Genomic DNA, 14,555 nt, shown 5'->3' on the forward strand with positions numbered 1-14,555 from the left:
AATCAAGAAAGGGGAAGAGGACACTTGAAACATAGTAATAAGGGCATGCCAATGTATGTGCACTCCTAGGACAACACAGATGTAGCATGAAGAGGACACTTGAAACATAGTAATAAGGGCATGCCAATGTATGTGCACTCCAAGGACAACACAGATGTAGCATGAAGAGGACACTTGAAACATAGTAATAAGGGCATGCCAATGTATGTGCACTCCAAGGACAACACAGATGTAGCATGAAGAGGACACTTGAAACATAGTAATAAGGGCATGGCAATGTATGTGCACTCCAAGGACAACACAGATGTAGCATGAAGAGGACACTTGAAACATAGTAATAAGGGCATGCCAATGTATGTGCACTCCAAGGACAACACAGATGTAGCATGAAGAGGACACTTGAAACATAGTAATAAGGGCATGCCAATGTATGTGCACTCCAAGGACAACACAGATGTAGCATGAAGAGGACACTTGAAACATAGTAATAAGGGCATGCCAATGTATGTGCACTCCAAGGACAACACAGATGTAGCATGAAGAGGACACTTGAAACATAGTAATAAGGGCATGCCAATGTATGTGCACTCAAGGACAACACAGATGTAGCATGAAGAGGACACTTGAAACATAGTAATAAGGGCATGCCAATGTATGTGCACTCCAAGGACAACACAGATGTAGCATGAAGAGGACACTTGAAACATAGTAATAAGGGCATGCCAATGTATGTGCACTCCAAGGACAACACAGATGTAGCATGAAGAGGACACTTGAAACATAGTAATAAGGGCATGCCAATGTATGTGCACATCAAGGACAACACAGATGTAGCATGAAGAGGACACTTGAAACATAGTAATAAGGGCATGCCAATGTATGTGCACTCCAAGGACAACACAGATGTAGCATGAAGAGGACACTTGAAACATAGTAATAAGGGCATGCCAATGTATGTGCACTCCAAGGACAACACAGATGTAGCATGAAGAGGACACTTGAAACATAGTAATAAGGGCATGCCAATGTATGTGCACTCAAGGACAACACAGATGTAGCATGAAGAGGACACTTGAAACATAGTAATAAGGGCATGCCAATGTATGTGCACTCAAGGACAACACAGATGTAGCATGAAGAGGACACTTGAAACATAGTAATATAAGGGCATGCCAATGTATGTGCACTCAAGGACAACACAGATGTAGCATGAAGAGGACACTTGAAACATAGTAATAAGGGCATGCCAATGTATGTGCACTCCAAGGACAACACAGATGTAGCATGAAGAGGACACTTGAAACATAGTAATGTATGCCAGATAAGGGCATGCCAATGTATGTGCACTCCAAGGACAACACAGATGTAGCATGAAGAGGACACTTGAAACATAGTAATAAGGGCATGCCAATGTATGTGCACTCCAAGGACAACACAGATGTAGCATGAAGAGGACACTTGAAACATAGTAATAAGGGCATGCCAATGTATGTGCACTCCAAGGACAACACAGATGTAGCATGAAGAGGACACTTGAAACATAGTAATAAGGGCATGCCAATGTATGTGCACTGCAAGGACAACACAGATGTAGCATGAAGAGGACACTTGAAACATAGTAATAAGGGCATGCCAATGTATGTGCACTCAAGGACAACACAGATGTAGCATGAAGAGGACACTTGAAACATAGTAATAAGGGCATGCCAATGTATGTGCACTCCAAGGACAACACAGATGTAGCATGAAGAGGACACTTGAAACATAGTAATAAGGGCATGCCAATGTATGTGCACTCCAAGGACAACACAGATGTAGCATGAAGAGGACACTTGAAACATAGTAATAAGGGCATGCCAATGTATGTGCACTCCAAGGACAACACAGATGTAGCATGAAGAGGACACTTGAAACATAGTAATAAGGGCATGCCAATGTATGTGCACTCCAAGGACAACACAGATGTAGCATGAAGAGGACACTTGAAACATAGTAATAAGGGCATGCCAATGTATGTGCACTCAAGGACAACACAGATGTAGCATGAAGAGGACACTTGAAACATAGTGATGTATGCCAGATAAGGGCATGCCAATGTATGTGCACTCCAAGGACAACACAGATGTAGCATGAAGAGGACACTTGAAACATAGTAATGTATGCCAGATAAGGGCATGCCAATGTATGTGCACTCCAAGGACAACACAGATGTAGCATGAAGAGGACACTTGAAACATAGTAATAAGAGCATGCCAATGTATGTGCACTCCAAGGACAACACAGATGTAGCATGAAGAGGACACTTGAAACATAGTAATAAGGGCATGCCAATGTATGTGCACTCCAAGGACAACACAGATGTAGCATGAAGAGGACACTTGAAACATAGTAATAAGGGCATGCCAATGTATGTGCACTCCAAGGACAACACAGGTGTAGCATGAAGAGGACACTTGAAACATAGTAATGTATGCCAGATAAGGGCATGCCAATGTATGTGCACTCCAAGGACAACACAGATGTAGCATGAAGAGGACACTTGAAACATAGTAATAAGGGCATGCCAATGTATGTGCACTCAAGGACAACACAGATGTAGCATGAAGAGGACACTTGAAACATAGTAATAAGGGCATGCCAATGTATGTGCACTCCAAGGACAACACAGATGTAGCATGAAGAGGACACTTGAAACATAGTAATAAGGGCATGCCAATGTATGTGCACTCCAAGGACAACACAGATGTAGCATGAAGAGGACACTTGAAACATAGTAATAAGGGCATGCCAATGTATGTGCACTCCAAGGACAACACAGATGTAGCATGAAGAGGACACTTGAAACATAGTAATAAGGGCATGCCAATGTATGTGCACTCAAGGACAACACAGATGTAGCATGAAGAGGACACTTGAAACATAGTAATAAGGGCATGCCAATGTATGTGCACTCCAAGGACAACACAGATGTAGCATGAAGAGGACACTTGAAACATAGTAATAAGGGCATGCCAATGTATGTGCACTCCAAGGACAACACAGATGTAGCATGAAGAGGACACTTGAAACATAGTAATGTATGCCAGATAAGGGCATGCCAATGTATGTGCACTCCAAGGACAACACAGATGTAGCATGAAGAGGACACTTGAAACATAGTAATAAGGGCATGCCAATGTATGTGCACTCCAAGGACAACACAGATGTAGCATGAAGAGGACACTTGAAACATAGTAATGTATGCCAGATAAGGGCATACCAATGTATGTGCACTCCAAGGACAACACAGATGTAGCATGAAGAGGACACTTGAAACATAGTAATAAGGGCATGCCAATGTATGTGCACTCCAAGGACAACACAGATGTAGCATGAAGAGGACACTTGAAACATAGTAATGTATGCCAGATAAGGGCATGCCAATGTATGTGCACTCCAAGGACAACACAGATGTAGCATGAAGAGGACACTTGAAACATAGTAATAAGGGCATGCCAATGTATGTGCACTCCAAGGACAACACAGATGTAGCATGAAGAAGACACTTGAAACATAGTAATAAGGGCATGCCAATGTATGTGCACTCCAAGGACAACACAGATGTAGCATGAAGAGGACACTTGAAACATAGTAATAAGGGCATGCCAATGTATGTGCACTCCAAGGACAACACAGATGTAGCATGAAGAGGACACTTGAAACATAGTGATGTATGCCAGATAAGGGCATGCCAATGTATGTGCACTCCAAGGACAACACAGATGTAGCATGAAGAGGACACTTGAAACATAGTAATGTATGCCAGATAAGGGCATGCCAATGTATGTGCACTCCAAGGACAACACAGATGTAGCATGAAGAGGACACTTGAAACATAGTAATGTATGCCAGATAAGGACATGCCAATGTATGTGCACTCCAAGGATAATACAGATGTAGCATGAAGAGTAATCACATATGTGCATAATAGAGTACTTAATGCTGTGACTGTCACACAAGGTCACATATCAATGGAGATAATTGGTCATGATATTAACACCCTGGCACCACTGGAGAGGACATTTAGCAAGGACGGTATATGCATTGGGGTGCATGTGCATAATGTGAAGATGTGCAAAATGAGTTGCATGAATATGAATGTAATGTCAGCATAGGTCTCAAACAGTTGGGACACGTAGAAACAGGACAACAATAAACAGAAACACACACATCTGGATGTAACACTGTCTCTGAAATATTGTTTGAATGAATACACACTCAAGTGGATTAGAAACCCTAACTATTTACAGAAGCTGGATAACACAGTACGTAATGTTTGTGCCACAGAGCATGTTTGACTTAAATAGTGTCAGAGTGCTCTTTACAGAGGCTGACATCATCAGTGTACATTAACAAGACAGTGTTCAGAGGAATGTCTGACATTGCTGAGGACTCACTTGAAATTGTCACCAGACTGATTACTAAATGGACGCACACACACACAAACACCATTTGACTGCAGTGAGATTAGAACCCCAACCTTACAATCTATAGATCAAAGTACGTAACATAAGCATCACAGCACAAGTCTAACTTTTATAGTGTCAGACAATACTTTATAGCTGATGTCAGCAGCAGTGTATGTTTGTGAGACGATGTTGGGAAGCCTGTATTAAATGGCTGTGTAGGCATGTACGACTCTCAACATTTTTGTTCTCTAAGAGACTGGATTGCTGACAGTAGGCTACAGCATAATGCTCTTTGAACTACGCACACACAGGTTGACTGCAGTGACATTGGAACTCCTACCTATCTAGCTGTAAAAGCTGGAGAGCGCAGTACTTAACACAAGTTTGACTTTTAAACTGTTGTTGGACACTTTATAGTAGATGGCATTGTCACTGTATGTTTGGGAGAAGATGTTGGAAAGCCTGTATGAAATGGCTGTGTTTTCATGCATGACTGACAAAATGTTAGCTCTCCATGAGACGGAAATTAGGATAACAGACTCATGCTCTTCCAACTGCACACACACAGACACACACACACACACACACACACACACACACACACACACTAGTTGACTGCAGTGAGATTAGAACCCCTATGTAACTAGTTGCAGAAGCTAAAGAACACAGTACTTAATGCAAGCATCATGGCACAAGTCTGAATTTTAAACTGTTGCTGGACAATTTATAGCAGATGACATCATCACCGTATGTTTGGGAGAAGACATTCAAAGGCCTGTATGAAATGGCTGTGTAGGCATGTATAATTATAAAAAAATGTTTTTCTACATGAGACCGGATTGCTGACAGTAGGGTGCAGACTCATGCTCTTCTGACTATTCACACACACTTACACATTCATACATACATAGATATAGACATACACATAATGTGGCTGTTGTGGTAAGTTAACCCACACCTAACTATTTTATTCCCATCTGCAGAACACAGTACTTAATAACTGCACCATCCCTGAAGTATGCTTTTGCCTTGTCATACTGGTCTTTATAGATGATGGGATTATCATTATATGATGTAGGTAACATATCATATTATGAGTTTGGTAATATGCAAAGTGTAGAATTTGTATTTTGTGTTGTGGTTCCAGTGTGCAGGTATACTTTAAAAGACAGCTTCTCAAACTAGATACAATATGCTGTTAGGAATGCATGTTGCAGAACTGAAACATACACACCTGTTTCTCCATATGCTGTGTACATTACACACTTAGTCTCAAACACACACACACACACACACACACACACACACACACACACACACACACACACACACACACACATGGTCCATGATCAGCATGTATACAACTGTGGATGAACATGTGTTCATATTTTTGATGAATTTATGTCCACAATGAAACAATTATAAGACAATTTCAATGTCTGTTGTCAGTATAAAGCTTTACATGATGTAACAATGCAGTTGTGTTATTTATTTTGTAGTGTAGTTGACATATGGAAACTACTACAGACATATTCACTTTCACGTGCATGGATGCAGGGCACACAAGTCTGAGTAAGTTTGTGCTCCATCACTAACAAGTGTCTTCCCTTTGGTTAGGTTTTTACATGGATCATCATGGGATGAAGACTAACTGGGCCATTACTACAGTGATACAGACCACTCAGCTGTTTCCATAGTGTACAACTGAGCAACTAGTGTGTGCAATTGATGGCAAAGTCTTTGCATGAGAGATTCATGTTTAATGAATACAACTTGGAATTGAGATGTACTTATGCATATAGGCTATAGTAGAAATAGCTGTCAGATACGATGGTGACCATACTGTAATGTATATTGGAAATGCTGTGTCATAACTTTTATGGCATTACTAAAAATTATTGCTCACTAAAGCAATTATATAAGTCAGCACTAAAAATTAAAAGCACTACACTCTCCTCCCCACTGGCCCTGGTTTTCAATTATTAAGGAATTCCCAATATTATTCTAGCATGTCCAAAGGTCAGTTGTCAATCTCCTCTTCGGTCCAGCTGGTGAATCTGGGAATCTTGAGGCAATGTTACAACTGCCTCATGTACACAGACAACCCTCTCCTCCTCCCAACAAATTCCAACACATGTGAGAGATGCAACCATATAGCCAAACTGGAGGCTAAGCTCTCTCAACTCAGTACTGGCATAACCAGTCAGGAGGAGAAGGAAACCACACTCACTACAATTCCAGTCTCACATAGACCTACCACGACAGCAAACCAAACACATAATCACACAAAAACATACTCGGAGGCTCTAAATAAAGATCTGCCGAATCAGCAGAGACCTCCAAAGCAGACACCCAAGCAGCCGCTACCCCAAAACAAAACACGTGCAACACATATCTCACAAAGCCAGTGTGCCAAACAGTCACAGCCCTTAAGACTAAACAACACACCTGATACACTTGTAATAGGTGACTCCATCGTCAGGCACACTGACGTCCCGCTCACCAGGCTGAACAAGGAGAGGGTCACGGTGAGCAGCCTGTCAGGCGCTAGGATCCGCCACATAACACAAGCACTCAGATCACTCCAAGGCAAGTACAAATATGACTCAGTCATTGTCCATGCTGGTGTGAATGACCTGAGACGTACCTCCCTGGACTACATGAAAAGAGACATAAAGGAGCTCTCTGAGCATGTAGCCCAGGCAGGTATGACCCTGACCTTGAGTAGCATCTTACCCTCACCAAGAATGATGCCACAATATGAAGACAAGATGATCAATTTCAACAATTGGCTTAAGTACTGGTGTCATTCAAAGGTGATCCAATGCCTGTCAGCTTGCGATGATATGATCGACAAGACACGATGCTTCACTAGGGACGGCTTGCACCTGTCACCCCTGGGCTTTCGGATATTGGCAAAGGCTCTTGCTACCCCCATAGTGCCTTTTTAGGCAAGGCTCAAAAGACAAACCCACCTCCATAGGTATCACAAGGGATAAGAAACTAAGAGTAATGCTACTCAACACCAGAAGTCTAAACCTCAAGATGCATGCACTCGAAACTCTCCTTAGCATGGAGAACATTGATATCTGTGCAGTAACAGAAACCTGGTTCAGGGCTCCCGAGAGCACCCCAGCACTACCAGGTTATACCTCATACCATGCTTTTCTGCCCCAAAACTTGGACCGAACCACAAAAGGAGGGGGAGTATCGATATTCATCAAAGATACCCACACCTCCAGTTTGGTGGCAAAGCATGAAGCATCAGAGACTATCCATGTGCAACTAACAGTGGGTAAAACTGCCTTCCAGTTAATAGCCTGCTACAAACCACCCTCCCAAACCCAGGAACCCCACTCGGCCTTCCTGAGAACACTGGAAAATATGAAGGTCTCTCCAATCACCATTATATTGGGTGACTTCAACTACCCAAACATAGACTGGGAGCATTACTCTAGCTCCAACACCCTAGCCCAAAGGTTCCTAGAATTTATAAACTCAAATGCTATGGAACAACTTGTTACCACTCCCACAAGAGGGGAAAACATACTGGACCTGATCATCACCAACATGGGGACTCTATGCTCCAGACCAGAAGTGTATCCCTCACTGGTAAGATCAGACCATAAACTAATCTCACTGGATATTCACATCCTGACCCCACCCCCTGCCCAGAAAACCACAGTGAAAAACTTCTCTAAAGCAAATTTCACACTCCTCAAAACTGAGGTGGAATCCTTCAAAGCCCCGGCCTGTGGAAAATACGCCCAGACCACAGAATCCTTTATAAACGCATTCTATGAACACCTTCAGGAATGCATGGATTATGCAATCCCAAATAAAACCAAGACCCAATCCTCCAAAGACAGACGTTCTGTCTGGTGGACCCCAGCCATAAACAAACTATACAATAGAAGGAGGAAGCTACTAAATGATAGAGCAAAATCCCAAAAAGGGAAGGCATCACTGATCAGTATTAGCAAAAAACTACAGGCACTAATAAAATTGTCTAAGGCCAGCTTCGAGAGAAAAATTGCACAGGACACTAAGGATAATCACAAGGCTTTCTTTAGTTATGTTAGGAACCTGGGTGGTAATTCCCAGATATGCTCAGAATTAGTCCAAAATGACAAAAAATACACCAAACCCACAGACATTGCCAACATCCTAGCTGACAGGTTCAGCGCAAACTTCTCCCCTCCCACCAAAGGGCAAATATCTATATCAGCAGAGAGCTGCCCCCCTGACATCTCAGATGCTCAGGTAAGAGCCGCCCTCTCCAAAGCAAAAAACACAGCATCAATGGGACCAGATGGTGTTCCGGGCTGCGTCCTATATGAACTCCAAGAAGAGCTAAACCCAAACTTAAAACTACTGTTCAGTCTCAGCCTTACTACAGGATATGTGCCCAAAGAGTGGCGTACAGCAACAGTGGTCCCTCTCCATAAAGGCGGTGCCTCAACGGATCCTGGAAACTATCGCCCCATAAGCCTGACTAGCTTGGTCTGCAAAGCTATGGAAAGGATCATCATGGACCTCATAAATAAAGATATTGGGGACCTACAAACACTGGATCCTACCCAGTTCGGCTTTGTTAAGGGCAGACCCTGCCTCTTAAACCTAGTTGATTTCTTTGAAACAGTCACCAAGGCCATTGATGAGGGTAAGGTGGTCCACACAGCCTACCTGGACCTCGCAAAAGCCTTCGATACAATACCCCACTCGGGCATTATAGATAAGCTCACCAGCTTAAATATAAACCCCTATGTCACTAGATGGATTACAAACTGGCTCAAGGACAGAACCCACATGGTTAGAATTGCTGGAGCCATGTCAGACTCCAAACCAGTTACAAGTGGTGTCCCACAAGGCTCAGTCCTGGGACCTCTCTTGTTCGGTATATATTTCTTGGAGGTGCAGGCCAACACGGAAGGACTGTGGCTGACCAAGTTTGCAGATGACTGCAAACTGGGCGCCATAATCGACTCTCCAGCCGACACAAGCATCCTCCAAAAGGGCCTCATAGAAACAGACAACTGGTGCCAGAGCCATGGCCTGAAGCTAAATGCCAAAAATTGTATAGTCATCCCCTTTGGCAAAAACAAAGTGCCCATAAATTACCACATAGGTGTTAATCCATTAAGTACAGAAGAAGTAATTAGGGACCTGGGGACCCAAGTTGATAGCAATCTCTCATTTGACAACCACGTGGCCAAAGTGGTTAGAAAAACATTTTATATAGCCCACCTAATCATGAAGGGATTCACATCTAGATCAGGGGAGGTCATCGTGCCTCTTTACTCATCCCTCATCAGGCCCATAATTGAGTACAATGCCCCTTATGGGATGTACCTTACCAGACACCCGCAGCAACTGGAAAGACCCCAAAAGTACCTCACCAAGAGGATCAAAGGGCTCAAACAGATGCCATATGCTGCCCGGTTAAAGAAACTCCAGCTGTACTCAGTGGCATACCGCCTGTTCAGAGGCGATTTGTGCCTGACGTATAAAGCCATGTCCAACCCGGAATTAATGGACATGCTGCACCTCAGAAAATCCAAATCCCATTGAGCTACGCTCGAGACTTGAACCTCAGCACTGAAATAAATAGGACATGCTGGAGGGACAGATGCATAACCCAGAGGCTCCCTTCACTCTGGAATAAAATCTCAGTCCAGGTTAGGCAGAGTCCTACATTGACTCTCTTCAAGAGGAATCTTGATGAGTGGATGGGAGATCGTAGGTTTACCCCGGGTATCACTTCTGTGTCACTGTTAGACAGAGGCACAGTATACTAACCTCTAAAAAGGGCGTAGCAAAATAAATTTAAAATGGGTGGCGAAAGCCAAACACACTCTGGCTAGGCTTATAAATGCCCTAGGGCAGATAGCCTAGTATGAACCTATGAACCTATTAAAGACTATTGCTACTGCCTTCTCTGTTTGCATAGAGTTAAGTAAAGAGCAAACACGGGTCTCTGCTTAAATGAGAAAAAGTGATGTTTCTATCACTTTGTCTTCTTTTGCACAAACACACTAAGCAGAGAGGTGTGGCTGCCAGCACTTTGGACAGTATTGAGTGAAAGAAAAACACCTGCTGCCTATCTTTCCTTGTGGCATCAGGTGTAAGAGTAGTGAGTTTATATTTTGACCATTAGTGACACACGATTCGAATCCAGCTCAGTCTAATATTTTTACACATGTTGTCAGAATGGCACTACATAAATAAATGTGTTAGTTTTTGCAAATATGAGAGGCAATGACAGTGAAGTACTACACAAAAATAAACATCAGTTGATTTATGTAAACAGTACATGTATGGTTTTGCATTTTTATATATTATCTAAATAAATGTTAAAGTAAATGTTTCAAAGTACTGCCTTTACTTATCTTTAACTACATTATTTTAGCAAACCAAGTTTAAACAGCAATGTGTGGAGGTAATTGCCCTATCCAGAGGTCATGAAAAGCCATTCACCAATGCTGGCACTGTTGTGTGATGCCAAACTCTGTGCAAACATAAAGGACAAAAACTGAAGGGCTTTATTAGGAGGCATTTCTGCCACATGCATGGTGTGTGACTCTATTTTTTGACCAGATTAAAGGTATGAAAATGGGGTAGATAGGAAAGTGGTGAAATGGGAGGAAAGCAGGGGGAAGAACAAAGGGAAAGCAATACAGGAATGTGCAGGAGGGAATTAGGAAAGAACCACAGCTATCTACTTCTTCAACAGTGCAATATGAACATGGATAGAATACTGGATGAATTTGGATTTTCACCTAAACAAAGATGGGTGACAACAACGCAATCTTGTTACAAAGCCAACTGGACCCAATCGAATTTATTTATTTATTTACATTTGTTTACTGGGAAATTACGATTGGACGCAGGTCCTTTTTCAGCGGATGCCCAAGGAGAAAAGCTCCACATCATGTACATGATAAATAAAAATACAAAGTTGCAACAATAGTAACAACATTACTGGTTGTTGGCTTTAATGCAATAACACGATATTGATTATCAACAGTATGTACAGTAAATGTTGCAAGTTAAGTTAGTTTCTTGTCGCTTATAATATTAGTAACAAAGTTGTCAGACAAGATTTTAAAGTATGTAAAGACAACTAGCTATTTCTGACTGTGGTTTGTAGTGGCGGTAGTATAGTTGAGTTAAGAGTCTAGGTGTGGGGGTAAGGGTGGGGGTGTTAGTCTGGATTAGAACAAGGACATAGCCAGTGAAATGTAATTGGAATTTGAGTGCAGTCTTGAAAAGGCTGCTGGAAGGTAGAGTAGTTATAGAGGGTGAAAGATTGTTCCAAAGTTTAGAAATGGTACATGAAAATATGGCTTCTCCTGCTAAATTTTCGGGATTGATAACAGTGAGTTGATTTTTGTTGCTTGATCTTAGGGGCCTAGTGGAGTGATAAGGTTGAAGAAGAGTTTGAAGAGAAGGGATGTTATGGGGGTGGTTAATAAGTTTATGAGTGAGGGTGAGTTGATTAAAGTGAAGAAGTTGTGAGAGGTCTAGCCAGTTTAGTTCTTTAAGGAAGATACAATGATGGCTGCAGTACGAGGTTCCAGTGAAAATTTAGCAATTTTGTTGTAACAAGCATCCAGCATGTGTAGGTCTGTCTGTCTTAGTTTGGTAAGTATGGGGGATGCATAGAGTAGGGTGGAGATTAGCTGGGAATTAGCTATGGAGATTCTAGCCACCTTGGTTAGGAATTGGCGGCTTTGATATAATGCACCAGGTTTCTTGTGAACTTTCTTTATTGTGAGGGATATGTGAGTGTCAAATCTAAGTTTGTTGCCTATTTCCACACCAAGTAATTTTGTGTGTTCTGATGGAGAGATGATGGTATTGTCTTTGGCGAGATGTTGAAGTGGGGAGGTGTTTTGGGTGGCTTTGGAAGGTTGGAACAGGTAAAGTTTTGTCTTACTTGGGTTGAGTAGGAGCTGAGCATTGGATAGCCAGCTTTCTACAGAAGAGAATGATTCCTGTGTGATTTGTGTAGTTCTGTTAGAGTGGGGGCAGAGCAGATGACAGTATAGTCATCTGTGTACTGTATAAGAGATGCTTGTGTAGTGGCAGTATATAGGTTGTTAGTGAAAAGTGAGAATAGCAGAGGGCGAAGGAGTGTATCAAGAAGACACGTGCAAAGTGGTGGCTATGTATGGGACAATTTTTTTTTTTGTGTGGGACAGGACCTAGTCTTTTTTTTTATTTTATTTCAAAAAATTAGAAATTTTGAGGAAGGCAGGGTCAGGTAAGTATGGTAGACTAGGAAGCGGGTGCAGAAAACAGGACAAACAAGACAGAGACAGGGATGGTGAGGGACAAAAAAGATTGGGGAACAGCATGACTGGGGATAGGGAGGGGACATCAAAGGCCCATGGCTGTCAAGCACCGGGACAGTTAGAATCTAGTCCTCACTCTCAGAACTGTCATCATTGTCCCCTTCCTTGGCTTCCTGTTGGTGTGCTTGACATTTTGTTTTTTTAGCAGTTAAATGAGCATCTTCATAAAGTTGAGGCATGCACCAGTGGTATATTATATGACCTCATGCACCATGCTTGGCAGCTCCTGCTGGGTGTCAAAATCTCCACCTCCACCAATACTCCTGGAAGGGTACCACTGCACCAGCTGCTGGGGTAATGCTACCTGATGTTGAAGGCCCAGGTACTGCAGGGGATGCAGAAACAGTACTGCCAGGTTGCATCCCAGATGTGCTGGGCACTGGTGAGGCAGCTGTTGGAGGGGTGGCAGGCTGAGCTGCACTGGTCAGCCTACCTCCCTGTGCTGGCAATCAATTTTTTTGTTGTCTGAAAATAATGACATCAGAGCGGTGTGATCACATATAAAAATAAAAAAGAGTCTGAAAATAATGACATCAGAGCGGTGTGATCACGTATAAAAATAAAAAAGAGTCTGAAAATAATGACATCAGAGCGGTGTGATCACGTATAAAAATAAAAAAGAGTCTGAAAATAATGACATCAGAGCGGTGTGATCACGTATAAAAATAAAAAAGAGTCTGAAAATAATGACATCAGAGCGGTGTGATCACGTATAAAAATAAAAAAGAGTCTGAAAATAATGACATCAGAGCGGTGTGATCACATATAAAAATAAAAAAGAGTCTGAAAATAATGACATCAGAGCGGTGTGATCACATATAAAAACAAAAAAGAGAGATAATGAGTCGGGTGAAAAAACAATAATTAGATCCATTGTGCTTCAAAATCAGTTATTGCAATCAAATATATTTTTACTTTTACATTAATTATACTTTTTATGAATACAAAATAGGACTGTGAATTGTTTTAAATAATCATTACAATATGCATATACTGCACATATGCTTTTAAAATTAATATAGATTAACAACATGGCGTTTATGACAATTTTGTTGGACTTAATATTTAATATAAATGTCTATTTGTGGGTATATTTGTTACTTGTGGAATTTGAACCCACAACAACTGAATACAACATTACAGAGGAGGTCTACAATTACTTTAAGCGACAAAATGAGGCATGCATCTTGATTTTACAGTTAAGATATGCATGTTTAATGTGTTACTATTGTATGGAAGAGCAATACTTTTAATAAAATATTTATTAATTTGTTATGCATACATATGTCTTGCTTTGCCCAGTCTTTCTTCAGCCATGGGTCTCCTTGTTCACTGAAATCTCCTGTGCAGCTGCAAAATAAGAAGGAGACAAAAAAAGGAAAGAGCATTATGGATATCAGTCTTGGTTATCTCCAACTTTGTATGTAACTTAAACTATCTTTATCTGTATACGTACACACCTGTGAGATGTCAGCAGTCCTAAACTCATCCAGCCACTGACTGAGTTGTTCCTGCTTGCACCTTTTCAGGTTGTTGTAATGATGCCTGCATGGCTCCCCAGTGTGTGGTATGCCAGGCACACTGGAGACAACCTTGGCTAGATTATTCCAATCTTCTGATTTAAATTGAGACCCGGTATAGTCCCCGCCTCAACAGCCAATGGATGTGGCACTTCAGGAGGAGTTCAATGAAACATTTGGCCTCCTCTACACCCCATCATTGAGCCCCTGGGCACCTTCCTTCCTAGCTG

The sequence above is a fragment of the Protopterus annectens genome, chromosome 13.part0 (genome assembly GCF_019279795.1).
Source record: "Protopterus annectens isolate FY-2018-M chromosome 13.part0, PAN1.0, whole genome shotgun sequence".
NCBI lineage: Eukaryota > Metazoa > Chordata > Ceratodontiformes > Protopteridae > Protopterus > Protopterus annectens.